General features: G+C 44.7%; 1 protein-coding gene across 7 annotated transcripts in view; it reads right to left on the bottom strand.

Moving 5' to 3' along the window:
* Nucleotides 1–18240, bottom strand: part of Bach2 (BACH transcriptional regulator 2) — a 349677-nt gene that overhangs the window by 256564 nt on the left and 74873 nt on the right. For all 7 annotated transcript variants that reach the window (XR_015619682.1, XR_015619681.1, XR_015619683.1 and 4 more), the window contains 1 exon segment: nt 8204–8310. The gene's annotated coding sequence lies outside the window, so the exon portion shown is untranslated.

Raw genomic sequence — 18240 nt, 5'->3', positions numbered from 1 at the left:
GAGACAACACTTTGTATGTCATAAACCATGGAAAAGATCAGCTGGTGCTTAACTAGAAGGCTACACCTCTACTGACTAGTGTTCATAGTACTAGAAGGTACTCTGAATGCTACCAGAAAAGAAAATAAATCCTCAAAATATCCAGGCTACAAACCCCATGACCTAAACAGATCTGCCTACAAGATACACTGCTGTAATATTGGCACAAATGTTATGGAAGTAACCAACCACTTTTAAATTGGATTTAAGGGCCACTCAGTGAGAGGGAACCCATATCTAACACTGATAAAATGGCCAGGAACCTGAGACTAGCTAGGTCATGGGCACAGGGGATGTCTAACTCTGTTATTCTGCTAAAGTAACATGGCAAGAAAATGACTTCTAATGATATTCTGTTATACTAATAGAACACTGCCTTGCTCAATCCTCAGCAGAGAAGCGTCTTCTTACAGTGATTGATGGGAATTAGCACAGAGGCCCAGAACTGTACAATGGGCAGAGAATCAGAGACTCTGGAACACTTAGTCCTAAATACTATGTCTTCATCAGCCCATTCCCTTCAAAGCTCAGGGATCTCTGTGGATAAGGAAAGAGAAAGAGAGAGATTGTAAGAACCAGGGGTGATGACTCTAAGGAAAGACTGTCTTCCAGATGCAAAAGGACTAAAGCACGTACAAACTTACAGAGACTGAGGCTGAATGCATTAAGACCTGGTTCAACCCATACACTATGTGCACTGAGAGGGGAAGTGGACACAGGGCCCCACATCTAATAAAGAAGATATTTGCAACTGATGTCTAAGGGGAAAATCAGTATTCTCCAAGGGAGCATCACTGGGTCCAGTAGAGTGCACCCTCCAGGGCAGACTCAGGCTCAAGAGTAGTTGGCCAACACAAAACAAACTCCGCAGTTTTTTCTGTGGGGCTTTTCTTTTCTCTTCCTTTATTTCTCTCTCTCTCTCTTTCTTTCTTTCATTCCTTTTCTTTTGTTTTCTATTTTTGTCTTTTTGATCTTTTGCTTGTTTAATTTTTGTTTTGTGGGTTTTTTTTGAGAGAGAAATACATTTGGGTGGGTAAGTAGTGAGAAGAGCATCTGGAATGAGCTGGGGAGGGGAAAACATGATCAAAACATACTGTATACAAAAATTAATAAAAAGTACATATTAAGAACAAATAAAATAAAAGTTATATTCATTTTCCTTCAGGACAAACCGGCCATCTGCTAGACTATGTGGTCAAGCTTTACTTTTTTTCTGCTTACTTCTTGGACTCAGGTTCCCCCCTTGTGGCTCCAATTGGCTTAGAACCCAGTATGTAGCCGAGGAACACTCCAGATTCACAGTCTTCCTGTCTCTACCCTAAGCGCTGGGATTATAGATGTGCAACCCCAGTTGACTTTTAAATATGCCCTCTCATTTCTCTCAGGAGAGAATTATACTCCTGTTGCCCACTCCCCCAGGTGTCATGGTATTTCCCAGTATGAACAGAGGGGAGAAAGCCAAGGCGGTCTAGTACCACACAGTACTCTGCATCCAACGTCACTGGGTACTCATCACATATTAGTTTGTGAACGAGATTCCTTTCAGTCTTCTAAACTCTAAAAATAAGCTGTTGGAAGAACTGAGAACAATTACTTAAGGAGACAGAAGATACAAACAGAGGCAGTACCCTCGGAGCTCCATTGCCAGCATCCATCTTCTCGATGGAGAAGGTCTCCCTATAGATGGGACCCATGGCATCTAGCCAACTGGCTCCTCCACTCTTGTCTCAGGGTTCCCTTCAGTATTCCCTTTGCATCATGGGAGATGCTGGGAACCTTCTGCTCCTGTGGGTTATTCCCATCCTATCATGTTGGAGATTAGAGCTAAGCCATGTGAGGAACTCGGAACATTAGCACACGATCCAAGAACTGCCTGGGGCTACGTCACCACAGGGTACATGCTCTCCCCAAACACTGTCCCCGAGACTGAGAGAAAAGGAACAAAGGCTATTTTGTTGTCACAAAGACTGATCTCATGAAAGGATACTGCTATGACATGCTGTTATGCATCTGATGCCTTTCCTGTGGGCATGAACACATCTTTCTAAAAGGTGAAATAATGACCAAACCTACATAGTGAACCTTCTCCTCAAGTTACCTTTTTAGGTCATTAAATGCCCCTCCCAGCCTCCTTGGCAATTTTATTATATGGCTGCACCATATTTCACTACATTAGAAAATGTTAATGTTTTGTTGAATATCTTGGCAAAAGTTTTACATATGTTCTAGACAGTTTTCTTTGAGTTAATATTATGTAATTGGAATTTCCGAGTCAAAAGGTATGTGATTTAGGCTTTGGCATACAATAATATCCCTGGATAAAGTAAGTTCTCTCAGAGTTTATCCTCAGATCCTTAGCTCTACTGAGTAAAACTCCAAGTGCTTATCAATCGCAATTTAATTGCATTTCTTTCTTTGATTGTTATTACGTTTAAATTTTTTTCACATTATTTATTTTTATTTTATGGGTTTTATAGTTCTGCTCACTTTTTGCTAGCTTTCGATTAAAGCATCTGTTTCATCTTATCTTTTGTTCTTCTGATTTGTAAGAACTCAACCAATTAGCTACCTGCCACATACATTATGTGTATGTGCACATGCGCACACACACACACACACACTCACTCACACATACACAAACCCTTCACCTTATCTTTTAAACCAGTTCATAATGTCTTTTGCCGTGTAGAAAACTCAAGGTTTTACATAGGTAAGCATTTCTGTTTTTAATTTCTGCACCAGGAATTAAGTAAGAATGGCCTCCTATTTCAAGATCACTGAATGTTTACTTAGCTTTTCTTTTGTGTCACTAGCTTTTTAAAGGCTATTAGTCCTTCAATTTCTGACCCAAGAGGTGCCTTCAGGAAAAGGACAGTGGGTCTGTGCTGAATAAATGCAGGTTGGGCATTTGGTGGAAGGCACTGGGGCTGTCCTGAAAGGGGGAGGAAGACAGCTGCCCGCTTTATTATTGCCCTATCTCTCGTGCTGCACCCAGTAGTTTGTTAACTTGCTCCTTTAGTGGAAGAAGTTAAGCTGTAAGAGTATTTAACATCAGGTTCATGTTCAAGGCCCTGGATGGGATGGCTCTTTTTTGCTGTTGGCAAGCTAAAGTTCAGAAACCCTGCTCTTGTTTTTTTTTTGTTTTTGTTTTTTTTTTCTGATTCATTTACTGCAGGCACAGCAGCACACAGTGCTCAGCATGTGTGTGAGGATCTGATGTTTGCTGGGGGAGATGATGGTATATAAAAAAATCACCATTGATACATTGGAGCCATGTCTACACCAAAGGCTGGCTGGCTGAGCCAGGGGGAGGAATTCTGGCCTGCACTGCTTCGAGGTATGTGAAAAGTAAGGACTGTGAATGAAGGCAGCAATGAGGTGAATTTTGTTTCCTTTTTAGCTGACTGTAGAGATATTGGCCTGAGTGTCGATGTGAAACTGCCTCTATTGCTGGTACAAAAGAGTGGGGGGCTAAGACCATTCAGAGAAGAACTTGGGGAGGGGGAGTAAATTCATCCAGCAACAGCATCTGTGTACAATAGAGATCAGAGGCATCCCTAAAGCCCTCTGCACGCCATGACGCTCTGCACTCTTACAAAGACAACAAAACAGATCTGGCTTTCCTGGAACATGACAAGGGTCTGGAAGAAGACTGTGTCGCTGGTGGGGTGGGAAAAGGGAGAGCGCCATTTTGTGGGACATCGAAAAAAGCAGTTGTTTTCCAAACAGATGGAATGTACCCAAAGAGGAGCCACAGGACACATCTTCACGAAAGTGATAACTATGAGACAGAGTACAGGCCACCACCCTAAGTGTGACACAGAAGGGGCTCTCAGGAGCAGACACTGTGGGTGTGATCGTAACCCCCCAAGGCCTGTAGTGACAGGCATCCATCCCCCTGCATTTTCCTCTGAGGACCCCTATTTCCCCTGCATTTTCTCTGGTGTTGTTTGTTTGTTTATTGCAAACTAAAGTTGTTTTTTTTACAGCATAACAACATACACAGAATATAAATAAACCCTAAACCTTTGCAAATAACGTGAGCATATAATGTTGGGTGCAGTATATATTTATAAATATCAATAAGAATGATTCCAGAAAAGTAGAGGCTTTTCACAAAATTAAAAAGCTGAGTTCCGGAGTTCAGTGGTAGAGCGCTTGCCTAGGAAGCGCAAGGCCCTGGGTTCGGTCCCCAGCTCCGAAAAAAAGAACCAAAAAAAAAAAAAAAAAAAGCTGAGTTCCAATTGTGAAATTTGTCAACCATCATAAGGACCAGGAAGTCGGTTTTGCAAAAATGTGTAAGAAAGTTGAAAAGATGGCCTTCCAGTCTAAGCAGTTAGGGGTGGGATGTAGAAAACATGCATCTTGCAATTTGTTTAATGCCTAAGATTCGGAATGCACAGCCACCGAGCCTACTCACAATGTTAGGGAGGTGAGTCAGGATGAGGCAAACTTTCTAGAATGCACGTCCAGTGGATGGTGTGTGGATTGAGGTCTGTATGCAGGTGAGGGCGGGCACAAGATAAGGCAAGGCCTGCGATTGGGCAGTGAAAAAGTAAAGTGGGTGCAGAGTTTTGAAGAGAAGAGAGAGAGGGGAGGAAAGAAGAGGAAGAGGAGATGGATGACCCACCCCTGTGTGGCTTTAAATAGCCACAGGTAGCTATGAATATCTTACAAGGGATGGATAATTATAGGACAATTTGTCTTATCTAGGTGGGCAGTTTATATCAATATCAATTGGCTCTGAGTTTATTGTGTGGACGTTTTGTAGAGTAAGAATTTACTGATATAAATCTGATTGATAAATTACACACTTCTAGAGTTTTGATTTTACCAGGATACTGGGAATTGTGACAATAACGAGAGGGGGCGAATGCTGGGAATGTGAGCTGAGTCCACAGCAGAGAGCGGTGAGATAGACGGCTATTGCATGGGGCTAGCCATGGCGGTGAGATAGTCACGGGGCCCAGAGGGTAGCTGGTGGTAGCATGGGGTGGAAATTGGGAACTTAGTGAGTCAGGTAGAGACAATTTGAGAACTCTGGACCAGAGAGTCTGAGTCTGGCTGACCAAACGAGACCGCCGACGTCATGTGGCCCGCCAGTGCTGGCGCAAGCATGAGATGGAGTTCCCACTTTAATTATATACCACTACAGATCTAAACCATGCACACCAGCCTGGAAATGGCAGCCCATTCACGGTGAGCCTGGTACCTAGGAATACCTCATTCATTCCCTTCTGCCTTCACTAATGCAAAGAGGTACTAGCATGGCCACACCTATGCCCTCACTGTCAGCCACAGGTAAGAAGGGGGAAAAAATTGAGAAACAAAAGCCCTTCTTGGTATTGGTTATTAGGTTAACCCATGATTAAATTTCTAAAATAGGCTACCATTCTCTTTGTGCCATGGAGCCATTCAGGTTTTCCAGATGGATTAGACTTGATAGGCCACAGAGAAATCTATCACCAGCCTTGCCCAGGTGCCTCAAAGGAATAAGAACCCCTGAACGCTGTGGGTACTTTTTGTCCTGATCACTCTCTGACTGAAATGGCCCTGACTGATAATTAGGAAGGAGAAGAGTACTGGAGAGTGTGTCTAATGAAAAGGTATAGTTCGAATGTCTCCCAGCTTTCTAGGAACAAATCTACTTAGAACACCAGCCACGCCCATGACCACACTTCCAACATTTGGTTACACACCTCACTAATGAAATGACTCTAGTTTTATTGTACTGAGACGGGTCGTTTCCTCCTCCAGAGAAAGGCCCATTCTTTGTCTTATGCCAAGAAAGCCATAAAAACACGAAATGCTGACCAATGGAGATGACACACCCAGTTTAATCACTACTTTCAATTAAAACGACATAAAATAAAGCACTCCCTGGGCCATGAGGGCAGAACGTAACTTCCCAAGCACCGGCACACCTACTGGTTCCCAAGAGTCTGCTTCTTAAGAGTGCACTAAGAACAAGACCATGACATCAGCTGCTGAGATGCCCTGGAGGCAACTTGGAGCTGGCAGATGGTACAAACTGTGCATGGAGGTTTCCCAAGTCTTGTCTTGACTTTCCAGTAGACCAGCCTCAAAATAAGAGGAGCCGAGGTTTATAGTGATAGACTTCTGTCTCCAGCCATGACTGTGGGCCAGAACCCCCGTCTACACCAAAGCTACTTCTTAGCCTGTTAAAGGGTAAGTATTTCAGCCTGGATGGGGACCTGGTATGGGATGGGATGGGGGAGGGTTGCAACTGGGCATCTAACAGAAGGTTTTCTCTTTCTTTGGCTCAGCTCAGCCAAGTGTAAAATTCTTCAACATAATGGCTTGGTTCTGTTGTAGCTGTTTATTCTGTTTTTATGGTCCCTTCCTTCAGATAGGTGCAAACCCAGAAGTACCTTAGCTCCTCCTACCCTTAAGAAGTCCAAAAGAATGACTTGAGAAAAGCTACGAGAGGGTGTTTTCAGGCTGGGAACTCAGCAGGTTAAATGGACTTTCTGTCGTCCAGACCAAAATACAGCTGAGTATTGTACATCTGTATCGCAGCCCAGAGATTAGGTCATGCTGTCTCTGTTTTTCTTGAAACCTCTGTTGTTTCACATTGGTCTGTGGCCCCAGAAGCTGGCCTGCCCTCCACCACTGAGCTCACACATGGCCACTGGCCCACCACTGCTATAATTTTCAACCAGAGGTGACTTTTGCCAAGGGACACTGGGAAATAAACACCAGGGGACAAATTTTATTGTCATGACTAGAATGGGAGAAAGGGGATGCCACTAAAAATCCCAAAATACAGAAGGTAGTCACTTACTCCAGAGTTCCCCTGTCACAGTGCCAAGCATCACGGAGAGATGACTCTGCTCCAGTCATGCCAAACAGCTGCTGTTTCTGAGCATCCCAGACCTTCTCATATGCCTTTGTGCCCAAACACAGGCTTCTTCTTTTCCCTTTATGGCAGTGCTACACTCTCCACCAAGGCAATTATCCTTTACGACCCAGGTTCCTACTCAGAATTTCACCTCCTCTGTACTCTCATTCCTAGGTCACTGCTCTGGTTTATCTTGGTTTTGTTTTATCAACTTACTTGACACAATAGAGCTGCTTGAGAAGAACCTCAGTTGGGAAAATGCCTCTGTCAGATTGCCTGCAGCCTAGTTTGCAGGGCATTTTCTTGATTAATGGTTGATGTGGGAGGGCCATTGCAGTCAGTGCCTGAGCAGGTGGCTCTGGGTTGTACAAGTGAGAAAGCTGAGCAAGCCATGGAAGCAAGCCAATAAACAGGATTCCTCTACAGTCATTAGTTCAATTCCTGTCTTGGCTTTCCCTGATGATGGACCATAACATATAAGCCAAATAAACACTCTTCTCCCCAAGTTGCTTTTGGCCACAGTGTTTATCACAGCAATAGAAACCTAAGAGAGTCAAAGATCTCTGGATGTTTCTTCTGAGCCTCCAGACTGTCTGGTTCACACCTCATTAGACTATTTAAAAACAAACAAACAAACAAACAAACCTGAAATAGCCACCTGCTAGCAGATCAATCCAAACCATATTCATTGCTTATCAGTAACATGCCCATCTGGTAATCAATCATTCATTGCTCAGCAAATCAATCAGAGAACACACGGAGATGTTGCACATAGACTTACTAGACTCTCTTGCAGCTATGCCTACAGGCTAACATTGTTCCACATCAAAATAGCAGCAAAAGAGGCTTGTCATGTGGATGGGCACTATACAAGGCAAGTGGCATGAATTAGCACATTTCATCCACTATTATTAGCAGTTTATATATGGGAGGAAAAAAAAAGAGGCATCAAGAAGTTAGGTCACTTGCCTGAGGTCTGGTAGAACTGATAATCATCTCAGGAAGTCTTGCCCCACAGTCTAACTCTTCAATATTCATGTCATCATAGTCACACATACATTCAACCTTTCATCTATCAAACACCTCTGGGAAATGCAAAGGATACTCTAGAGGACCATTGACCATGGATTGGCCAACAGTGGCTGCACTCTGGCTGACAGACGGCTTGTGGGCATCATACAAATATCCAACCTCTGAAACTTTAATGGTAGGAAAAAACCTCTTTGGTCCATGAAGAGACACATATTCCCAAGAAAATCACAATACAAGAAAACTCAAAAGCATATTCAAAGCGTCCTTTACCTTGTTCATGCTGCAGGGACGGGCACAAGGGATCAGACATGTCACAGTGTGAAGAAGCTCCTGAAGGTCCTTCTTGTTTCGGAACCCTCACTTCTTGAAGCAGACAGCTGCATTGAAAACACAAGCAAGAACCCTATTAGGGCCAGGAAGCTCAGTGAAGTCCTGTGTCCAGTAGAACTCTCAGCCACGGCTGCGGCCACTCATGCTGTATTCAATAGGGCAGTCACATGGGTCTACTGAGCCCTCAGTGCTCGGGGCAGCAGGGAAAGCACTGAGGATGAGGACAGCAAACACTGCTGCTCATTCTAGCTTCTTAGCACTCTCGGAACGGTAAAAGTCTAAACCAAGAAATAACCAGTGAAATCGAGGGCTGTTTTTAAAAACTGCACGCAATTTAAATTAAGTTTAAATAGCTAATGTGGCTAGTGGCTGCCATTTTGTATAATGTAGGTCTAGTTACTCATATCTGGAGGAGGGGGGCAGCATGCTACTCTGAAGCCTCGGGAACAAGCCTCTTGGATCTTTAAAATAACTAACTTTGAGCATTTACTAAGAGCCGATGACTTAGGAATGTCTAGTTGGTACTTGGATATAACTGGTGAGTGATGGCAGGACTGTGTACCAGACCTCAGTGCCTTTCCCTGCTGCCCCTCAGGAAACAGAGAAACCAGGGGGCAGAGAGGTCTGAGACTGGCTGCATCATCTTTGGGAGTGTGATATGGAACTTCCTGGGCAGATAAACAAGGATTTCGAGAAATCAGTTGAATTAGCCAAATGAACAAAGTAACTCAATACTCCTATCCCCCACCCCACAAAAAACCCGAATAAGGATCTGTGGTTTGTTTGGATTGTCATATTGGTTCTTTATGGAGTTTTTAAATTACTTTAATTAAAAATTTAGAATAAAACTGTGGTACAGTTCCAGGGCTTTTGACTTGTCAAATATTAAACAAAAATGAGAGTAAGATGGTTCTGACCGCTTACGTAGACATGTGGTTATTTTCCTTTGAAAGATGCTCACAAGAGGACAGTGGTAATTTTACGGGGGAGGCTCTGCCTCACTCTAACCAGCATAGCTGCATCTAGTAAGATTTAATGAAGTTCTCACACTCTCGATGGCCCACCAGAGCCCCCATCAGCTCTAAGTCCTTGTCTACTGGAGAAAAACACACCTGCCGAGGCCAGGACACCAAGCGCATTCTCATACTGACCCTTCCCACTGCTATGAAAGTGAGTTTACAATTGTGTTTTCAAAAGAAAAATTCTTAACCCACAAACATTACTAGCTCCTGAACATCATGGTATCCTTGGTTTTTCTTTTTGCTTTTGTTTGGTTTATATGAATCAGGAAGGAAGGCGACCTCACTGCCATCACAGAGATTCCAAAGCAAATGGCATGCCAGCCTCAGGAGTACGTAGCAATATTACAAGAATCTTAGTAATACTAAAGGGAGAATCCCAGCACCCTGGCTTGCAGGGTGAGTCCACATAGCCATCTCTCTAGGAACACAATGTCCAGACAACAGTGGCTTCAAGGGCATAAAAATTCAATATCTAATTGACTAAAAAGTGAATGAAAAAAATCATGAAATATAGTTGAATTACCAGAAGCAATGGCTAATGGATTTCTGACCTTTACAGTAGAAACGCTATAGATGCAGTTTCTTACTTAGTCCATGTATTGATCCAACCTATCACATAACTGGAAAGTTTGTCCCTGTGCTTTACAGAGATGTCTAACATCACACACTGTCACATTATTATTCACACTGGCACACAGGAAATGGGCACGCTGGTCCTAACCAGCGGACAGAGCTGCTTCATCAGCTACTCCAATAAGGATGCTTCCAGGTACCATGGTCCCTGATCCCTTAGAACCTAGCTGTCCTATCCCTCCTTGTCCCTCCCGCAGGCGTTCTTATGCCATCTGCAATGTGCGCCATTCTACAACCAAGCCAGACTAAAACTTCTTTGAGGGAAATATCAGTAACATGGAGAGTTCTTTACTCTCACTCAGGGAGTCAAGGTTGAAAGACTCTGTTAACACAGGACTGAAAAACAATTTTGGTAATTGCTACACAATGTCTTTGAAGTTTTGTTTTTTTTTTAAAAGAAAACCATTTTAATGTCAGTGGTTTAAATAAATCTTCTGTTTCAAAGTGTGTGTGTGTGTGTATGTGTGTGTGTGTGTGTGTGTGTGTGTGTGTGTTGAATAGAAAGAGTTAAGGGCATGTATTGGCATGGGTGCCCCTGCCCATGCATCCACACATGCACATGCAGCTTTGGCGTCTTCAAGTGTTTTCCGCCGTATTTTTGAGACAAGGCATTTCACTGAGTCTGTAGTTCACCTGTGGCCTAGAATGGCTGGCAAGCAACCCCTGACCCCAGGTGCTCCTATCTCTGCTGTCCACAGGTACATTTCAAGGTGTGCACCATCGGGGCTGCAGAGATGGCTCAGTGGTTAAGAGCACTGGCTGCTCTTCCAGAGGTCCTGAGTTCAATTCCCAGCAACCACATGGTGGCTCACAACCATCTGTAATGGGATCTGATGCCCTCTTCTGGTGTGTCTGAAGACAGCTAGAGTGTACTCACATACATAAATAAATAAATAAATAAATAAATAAATCTTTTTTTAAAAAGGTGTGCACTGTCAAACACTGCCACGCCCAACTTTCCACATGAGTTTTGGGGTTCAAGCTGAGATTTTCATGCTTGTACAATAAGCATTGAAATGTCTCCCCAGTCCCAGGTGTGTAGAGCCCCTCTATTGTTTTGATTATTGGGAATAGCATACAGCTGTTTAATAGTTACAAGCATACCCTATGCTGATTAATGCTTTCAGTTCTGCCCTCAACCTAAGAGATAATTTACCTAGCCAGATACAAGGGTGTAAAAATTCTTTTTGGTCGTGTTATAATAAGCAGTATATTCCGGGTAGAACTGACTTCTCGTCAAGAATTAAAACACGTGCAAAGTCCACAGACGAGAAATAAACCCACCGTCCTCTCTGCCAACAAAGTGCATGTACAGGTGCACATCTACATGCCAGTCAATGGCCACTGTCAATAGGAAACAGCTCAGAGAACAGACAACACTTTTAGAAACTGGGTCAGTTCACATGTGGACAGCAAGCGGAAGGACTGGCCTTGTTCTATCAAATATTTCCCATCTCCTTTCAAACATGGAAAACCCGGCTGGCCTGTGGCCAGCCTGGTTGTGAAGCAGCATAGAAGAAGCTACAGTTGAAAGATAATGACCTGCTTTCCTAAGAACAAATCATTAAGGGGGGGGAGGGAAGCTGCCCCGAGACATCACGGCAGAAACATAGGTGTCTTCACTCGAGTTCTAAATATTTTCTTTTTATCTTTTTTTAAGAAGCTGAAATTCCCCTCGTGTTGAACAAAGCTAAGTATAGACTCAAAGGGTGCCTTGAGAAAAACCAATCCCATGTGCCCTCGCGTTTTCCTATTCAGCTGACCCTAACAAAATGGATCCAGTGGGTAATAAAGTCTGTGCTCAGCCTTACACAGCTAAAAGGCTAATGAAATGTAATCACTCAAGGTGATTGGAAGGAAGTATGAAGAAGCTCGCAGGGCTGGGGACAGGAGAGTAAAAGAGAAGGGGGGTCAGCAGCAGAGTGCCTGCTCAGCATGCTCCAGGCATTAGGCTCAAGCTCCAGTTTCAGGGAGGGAAGGAAGCAAGGGAGGAAGGGAGGGAGGGAGGGAGAGGAGCAAGGGAAGGAAGGAGGGAGGGAGGGGGATAGGGAGGTAGGTAGGGGGTGGGGTTGAAAGGTTCCAAAATAAGTGAAAAGTAAGGGTCAGGTAAGCAAATAAAATAGCACTGGCAGTACGGCCAAGTCCTCACCAGCCAAGTCCTCTCTATGATGGGGACTGGGAGACTCAGGTTCCTGGTGAGAATCCCACACCCCGTGGCGTTTCTAGGGTTATATACTCTCGTGGTTTGGGCGTCTCGAGCATCGGCAAGTGGGAGTTGTGGAAAGGTAAGGACTGGGTCTACCTGTTTCACCACTATTTACCAACAACCTCCACCTACAATGAGACATCTGTTTTACCTGGATCACTGCTAAGATTCTATGAGGAATGATAAGAATAGAGTAAGCCAGCTTGACTCCGTCCTCCTTACTCGAAGGGAAGCTTAAGAGTGTCAAGGGCTGTTTCTTGATGTGCCACGTCTTGGCTCTTGAAAACGCTGCTGATACTGACAGTTGAGAATGGGATGTGCTGACTCAGGCTTTCTCTCTACTCCACAGCTTCTTACCCTTCCCATTTGTTTATTCTGGAAGCCCTTTTGTGATCTGTCTCAAAGCTGGGTAGCTCAGGTACTCCAAAGGGATGCCGGCCAATAAAGCAAGCATTTCACTCTTCACAATGTTAAGACTGTCACTCACTGGCTTTCAGATGCCTGTGCTCTGAGACCAGCATGGGTTCTCTGGGCCATCCTTTTCACTACGCTACATTCGGCTGTGTAAACAAAAGACTAGACAGAGGACAGATGAAGAGCTTTTAGTTAGGAGTGGCCGAAGAAATAGAAAGACGAGCAGACTTTGAAGCTTGGACAATCAGAAGAGTAGGTAAGTGGAACCCCTAGTTTCCTACACCCTGCTTTAAGGATTGGAGTATGTCCCATGTTTCTTTAGTCAAATCCTGACACCCTTGAACTGAAATCGTTGTCCAAGACTAAATAAATGTAAGGTCAATTTATTTCAGGAATTCTAACACCTCCATTCCACTCTACGGAACTTGGCGCTGAGATTAAGTACCCAAGGGGGGGGGGGCCCACAGAGATCCTTCCCCACCACACCTCTACTAAGGGTGTTCCTGAAGAGGCAGAGAAACAAGGGTGAGCTGCCTGAGGACTCTCAGCAGCTACTCCTGGCTGTGCAGCTCTGGGTCAATGTCCTCACCAAGCCCATACTGAGGTATCAAGCACACAGTACCAAGAGGCTGAACAGTGTTTGCCACATGCCTTGAGTCCTGCACCCATCCAAATCCACAAAGACAAAAGTGCCTTTCTATGGCTTCCTTCTCCAGGGTAGGGAATGTGATTGGAAATTAATATTCTAGATTTTAACTAGGAAATGGTGACAAGGAAGTGGAAACAAGAGTTATAAAGAAGAGATACCTCTGGATGAAGAGAGCTGGGTGGGAGAGGAGGCGAGGAGGGGACAAGCTAAGGGGATTAGGGGAGAGGGGCAGGAGAGGGCTGGGAGTGAGAATAGAAATCAGTGGAGGGCATCTCTGGGACTAGCTGGAGGCCTGGAATGGGAAGGCTTTGGGGAGTCTATGGGAATGACCCTAGTTGAGATCCCTACCAGCTGAGACTGAAGTGGCTACTTCCTATAGGACTTCCAAGACTCCCAGTGGAGGGAGGAGGACATCAGCCTACCCACAAACCCTTCAATCCAAGATCAGTCCTGCCTACCAGGTGTGCGGTGTTAAAGATGGAGCAGAAACTGAGGGAACTGCCAATCAATGACTGTCCTAATCTGAGACCCATGCCATGTGAGAGAGAGAGCCAACCCCTACACTATTAGTGATACTTGGCTATACTTGCAAACAGGAGCCTCCCATAACTGTCTCTTGAGAGGCTTCATCCAGCAGCAGATGGAATCAGATACAGAGACCCACAGCCAAACATCAAGCATAGGTTAGGGAGTCTTGTGGAAGAGTGGGCGATAGAATTGAGTGAGCCAGAGGGGTCAAGGACACCACAAGGAAGACCTACAGAATTAGCTAACCTGGACCCATGGAGGCTCACAGGGACTGAAGCACTAGCCAAAGATCATGCTGGGGCTGGATCTAGGCAGCTTACACATCTGGAGCAGATGTGCAGCGTGGTCTTCATGTGGGTCCCCTAACAAGTGGAGAGGGGGTTGTCTCTGACTGTTCTCTGCCACGGGATCCGCTTCCTCTAAATGGACTGTTTGGTTGGACTTCAGTGAGAAAAGGTGTGCTTAGTCCTGCTGGAACTGAATGTCCCAAGGCAGGGAGGTACCAAGAGAGGTTTCCTCTCTCTCTGAGGAGGAAGACATGGCAGGGGGGTGGGTTATAAGGGTGGGACTGGGAGGAGAAGAGGGAGTGGGGCTGTGATTGGGATATAAAGAGAATAAATAAATAGAACAATGAAAAGAAGGAGGAGGAGGAGAAAGAGGAAGGAGAGGAAGAAGAGGAGAAGGAGAAGAAGGAGGAGCAAGAGGAAGAAGAGGAGGAGGAAGGATCCCTAATAGTGACAGAGAAGCTGGTCTGGATGCCAGGTAATGAACATTTAGATTCACGGCTTCCAGTATCAAAGCCAATCTGTCTCCTGGGTGACACTGAAGAGGTTACCTCTGGCTTTCTCTTGACTTACTGATTTTCTAAAACAAGAACACCGAAGGAATGATATGATTGAATGGCCAGGCCATGAAGACAGCAATGATCTGAGTCTGCCACTTGGTGCTAGTCCAGCAAAGAAGGTGCCTGGCGCATGTGTCCAAAGCCCATGAGATTCGAGAGTCAGGAGACAGCATCACAGACATTGTGTTACACTCTGAAACCTAGGGGTGGGAAACAGAGGGCCAGAGCACGCTATCTCCTACCCATGACCTTTGAGGTCAGCCAGAGGATTCTCCATTCCTTTACATTTCCAGGGATGGGAATGGTTAGCCTTCCTGCTGGTCTTTCCAGGGCTGTGCTACTGTAGCTTTGTGGGGCACAGAAATCCCTGAGGTGAGCAGCCAAAGCAAGACTTTGTAGCTCTCCTAGTTAGCTTTAACAATCAACCTGCCATTGATAGGAGTCACCAGAGGAGAGAGCTTAAGGAATTGCCCAGATGAGACTGTGGGCATATTTGTTGGGGCTTGTTTTGATTGCTGATGTAGGAAGGCTCTGTGTATCATGGGCGACACCATCCCTAGGCAGGAGACCCTGGACTATATAGGAAATCTGAGTATAAGCTGTCCTGTGTCTATCAAGCAACATCCTTTGTGGTCCCCGCCATATTTCTTTAGTTGTAAGGTGAGTTCCTTGGTTGGAGGTAATATTGTGTGGAATAGCAAACTCCCCTCACTGATCGACTGTGACACGGAATTATAAGCTGAATAATCCCTTTACTCCCTCCCATTGTGTTTGGTTGGAGTATTTTATCATAGCAACAAAGGAAATACAGTTGATCTGACCTCCAGCTAACTTCTGGCATGTGAGCAGAATATGCGATTAAATCTTTGTTCTCCCCTCCTCCTAGGTGGGGTAAATCCTCCTACCACTCAAGGCCGTCCTCAGAGCCGAATGGCATAATATGGGAGAAAGAACCTGACATAGCACTCAAATAAGATAGGCCCTTCTCTCTTCTGTCCTCCATCCCCAGGGTCAGCACAACTTTATTCTGCATAAAAATTGCAAATGGGCAATCACTTTTAATCATTCTATTGGGTTATAATCCTATCAAGAGAAAATAATCTGTGTGATCTGTGTACCTGTCAAATTCCCGGCACTTGTTGACACATTACACAGTTGCACTATGTTTAATCACAGTGCTTAAGCTAGTTTTCCTTATATTTGCCATCAGCTGAGGACATTTCCCATCATTCTACCATCCTCTAACGTTGTAATGTTAATACTTATTTATATTCCTCATTTGACCTGCACATATTTTGAATACATGAAATACAAGAAATAAAATACCAAATAGCCTTCACCTAAGAAGAATGGCATCACTTTAAGCCAATGGAGTACGGTTTTCATGCTACTGGGAACCGCTCTTTTTATGCCTCAGAAGAAAAAGACCTTATTGATACACAGAAGTCAAGCTTTAATTTTAGCAGCTTTAATTTAAGTTGGTCAATGTTACATACCACTGGAAGGTGTATCACTGGTGGCTGTCAGACGTACTATGAAACTCTCAATCGATGTGTCAATTTTGGATGAGAAGTCTGAATTCCACTCATCCAGGATGAAGGTTTACCAACCACACCTGGCTTACTAGGTGTGTTATCTAGCAATTTCCTCCAAATTGCATCACTCCCATTTGAAAGGAGGCTCCTTGGGAACTCAGGAGGCAAAGGAATTTTACAAGACCCAAGAAGAACCAAAACTCTTAAAAGTCTTAGGAAGTTCCTAAAACTCACAAGAGTTGCAAGGGTCTTCTGAGCAGTAATGGCTCCAGGGGGAGGAGACATTTGGACAAGCTGAGCAGCTGTAAGTCACCCAGGCAAACCGGGGAATCAACCTTCACTAGTCATCACCCATGTTGGGGGTGGGCTTCCTGGTGATGCAGTTGCATTTGAGTCGTGCATGCCTCTGTAACTATCCTGCCTTTGATACTTTGCTATTGCGGTGAAGACATATCACGACTAAGGCAACTGATAGAGAGACTTTATTTGGGGGTCACAATTCCAGAGGGTTAGATCCCATAACATGGGAACACGGTAGTCAGCAGACAGGGATGTCTCTAAAGCAGTAGCTGAGAACTTCTATCTTGACCCACAGGCACCAGGCAGAAAGAAAGGGAGAGGACAAATGGGAACAGTAGGAGTTTTGAAACATCAAAGCTCACCGTCAGTGACATGCCTCTTCTAACAAGGCCACACCTCCTAATCCTTCCCAAACAATTCAACCAAGGAGGAAACAAATATTCAAATATATGAGTCTTTGAGGGCCATTCTCACCTAAACCACCACATAACCCCTCACCTCCAATCCTGTAGGTAACTCCAATAAACTCACTGTTCACAAAAACTAGACTTGGGTGGAGTCATTCCTCTAGCCTACCACCAATGCTGTATCTGGTATAAATAATCTTCCCAGGAAAAGCCAAACAACACATGCTGGTAGAATTCTAGGGCTTCCTTCTTTTGATGGTCTGAATAATACAGGCAAGTCCATTTTCTGTGGTTTGGTGGGAATCTCAAATGACAGCCTAGTGGCTCACTTCCAACTGAGGAAGGACTGATGTCACGGGAGGTAATTAGGAACCACCTCTTTAAAGGAGCCGAGAGGCCAGCTCACCCTTCCATCAAAGGTCACAATTACAGGACCTATTTTCTCTCAAGCAGACCCAGACGTTAAGTTATACAGAGAGACAATCTCCTTAACAGGAGGCGATATACACAATTTAAATCTGCCCACTCTGGAAGCCTAGAATGGGTCTACCGTCTTGCTACTCTGGGGGAAAGCGCTTCTGTTGATTCCCAGAAGAGAGCTCTACTTGGCATGATGGGCTCGAATGCAAGGCCACCTCAATGAGTGTCTTTTAGTGTAGCTCAGCTTTCCTGCTGTGCAGGACCTGTACTTTTCACTGCCAGCCGCATCGCAGCATGACCTGTTCTCTCCGAGGTACTGTCACGTGCTGGGTTGTTAAGCTATTCCACAGAGATAAGGTTTGGTTTGACCACAGCCCGAGTGCTTTCATGATCTGAACCACTTTCAAAATCAAAATAGCTTGTCACTTACCATGCCTGGCAATGAAACCAGATTTCTTCAAACATGGTGCCTTAGAGGAAATTCTTGCTCTCCTCAACAAACAACTGCACTGGTGAGTATAAACATCTCAGCCCCTACGGCTGAGAGCTGGTACTCCCTACACCATCATGGCGGGTGGCTTTGGAGTCTTCCAGCACTTGGTGATGTCACTTTGCTGTGCTTTGAGCTCATATACGTGAAACTATTTTTTTTTTTTGTTTTATTGAACATGCCTAAGGTTTTATGTGCATGTGATGGGAGGGGTTATCAAAAAGTGGGTCACCTTTCGTCTGCTGAGGATACACTAGTCTGCTGGAAATGTCCAATTTGGGGGGGTTCCTAAAACTCAATTCTGCCATAATTTATTTCCCATATGTGTCCATCTAACTGCTGCTCAGTCTGGACCCAGAAATATGTTCTTTGTCACATCAGCTACATTGCGACTTTCTCTTAAGCTCTTCCTCCTAACGGTAACGTCAGGTGAGAAAGAGCTTGAAGACAGCCCTGTCAACCCATTCTTGGCATCAGCCTTCCAGGCAACCGTCCTAAGGAGGCAGGTCATCTCCATGCCTGCTCTCTG

This window comes from Rattus norvegicus, chromosome 5 (genome assembly GCF_021556685.1).
Source record: "Rattus norvegicus strain SHRSP/BbbUtx chromosome 5, alternate assembly SHRSP_T2T, whole genome shotgun sequence".
NCBI lineage: Eukaryota > Metazoa > Chordata > Mammalia > Rodentia > Muridae > Rattus > Rattus norvegicus.
Note: the sequence above shows the minus strand (reverse complement) of the source record. Positions and strands in the feature narration are given on the sequence as shown.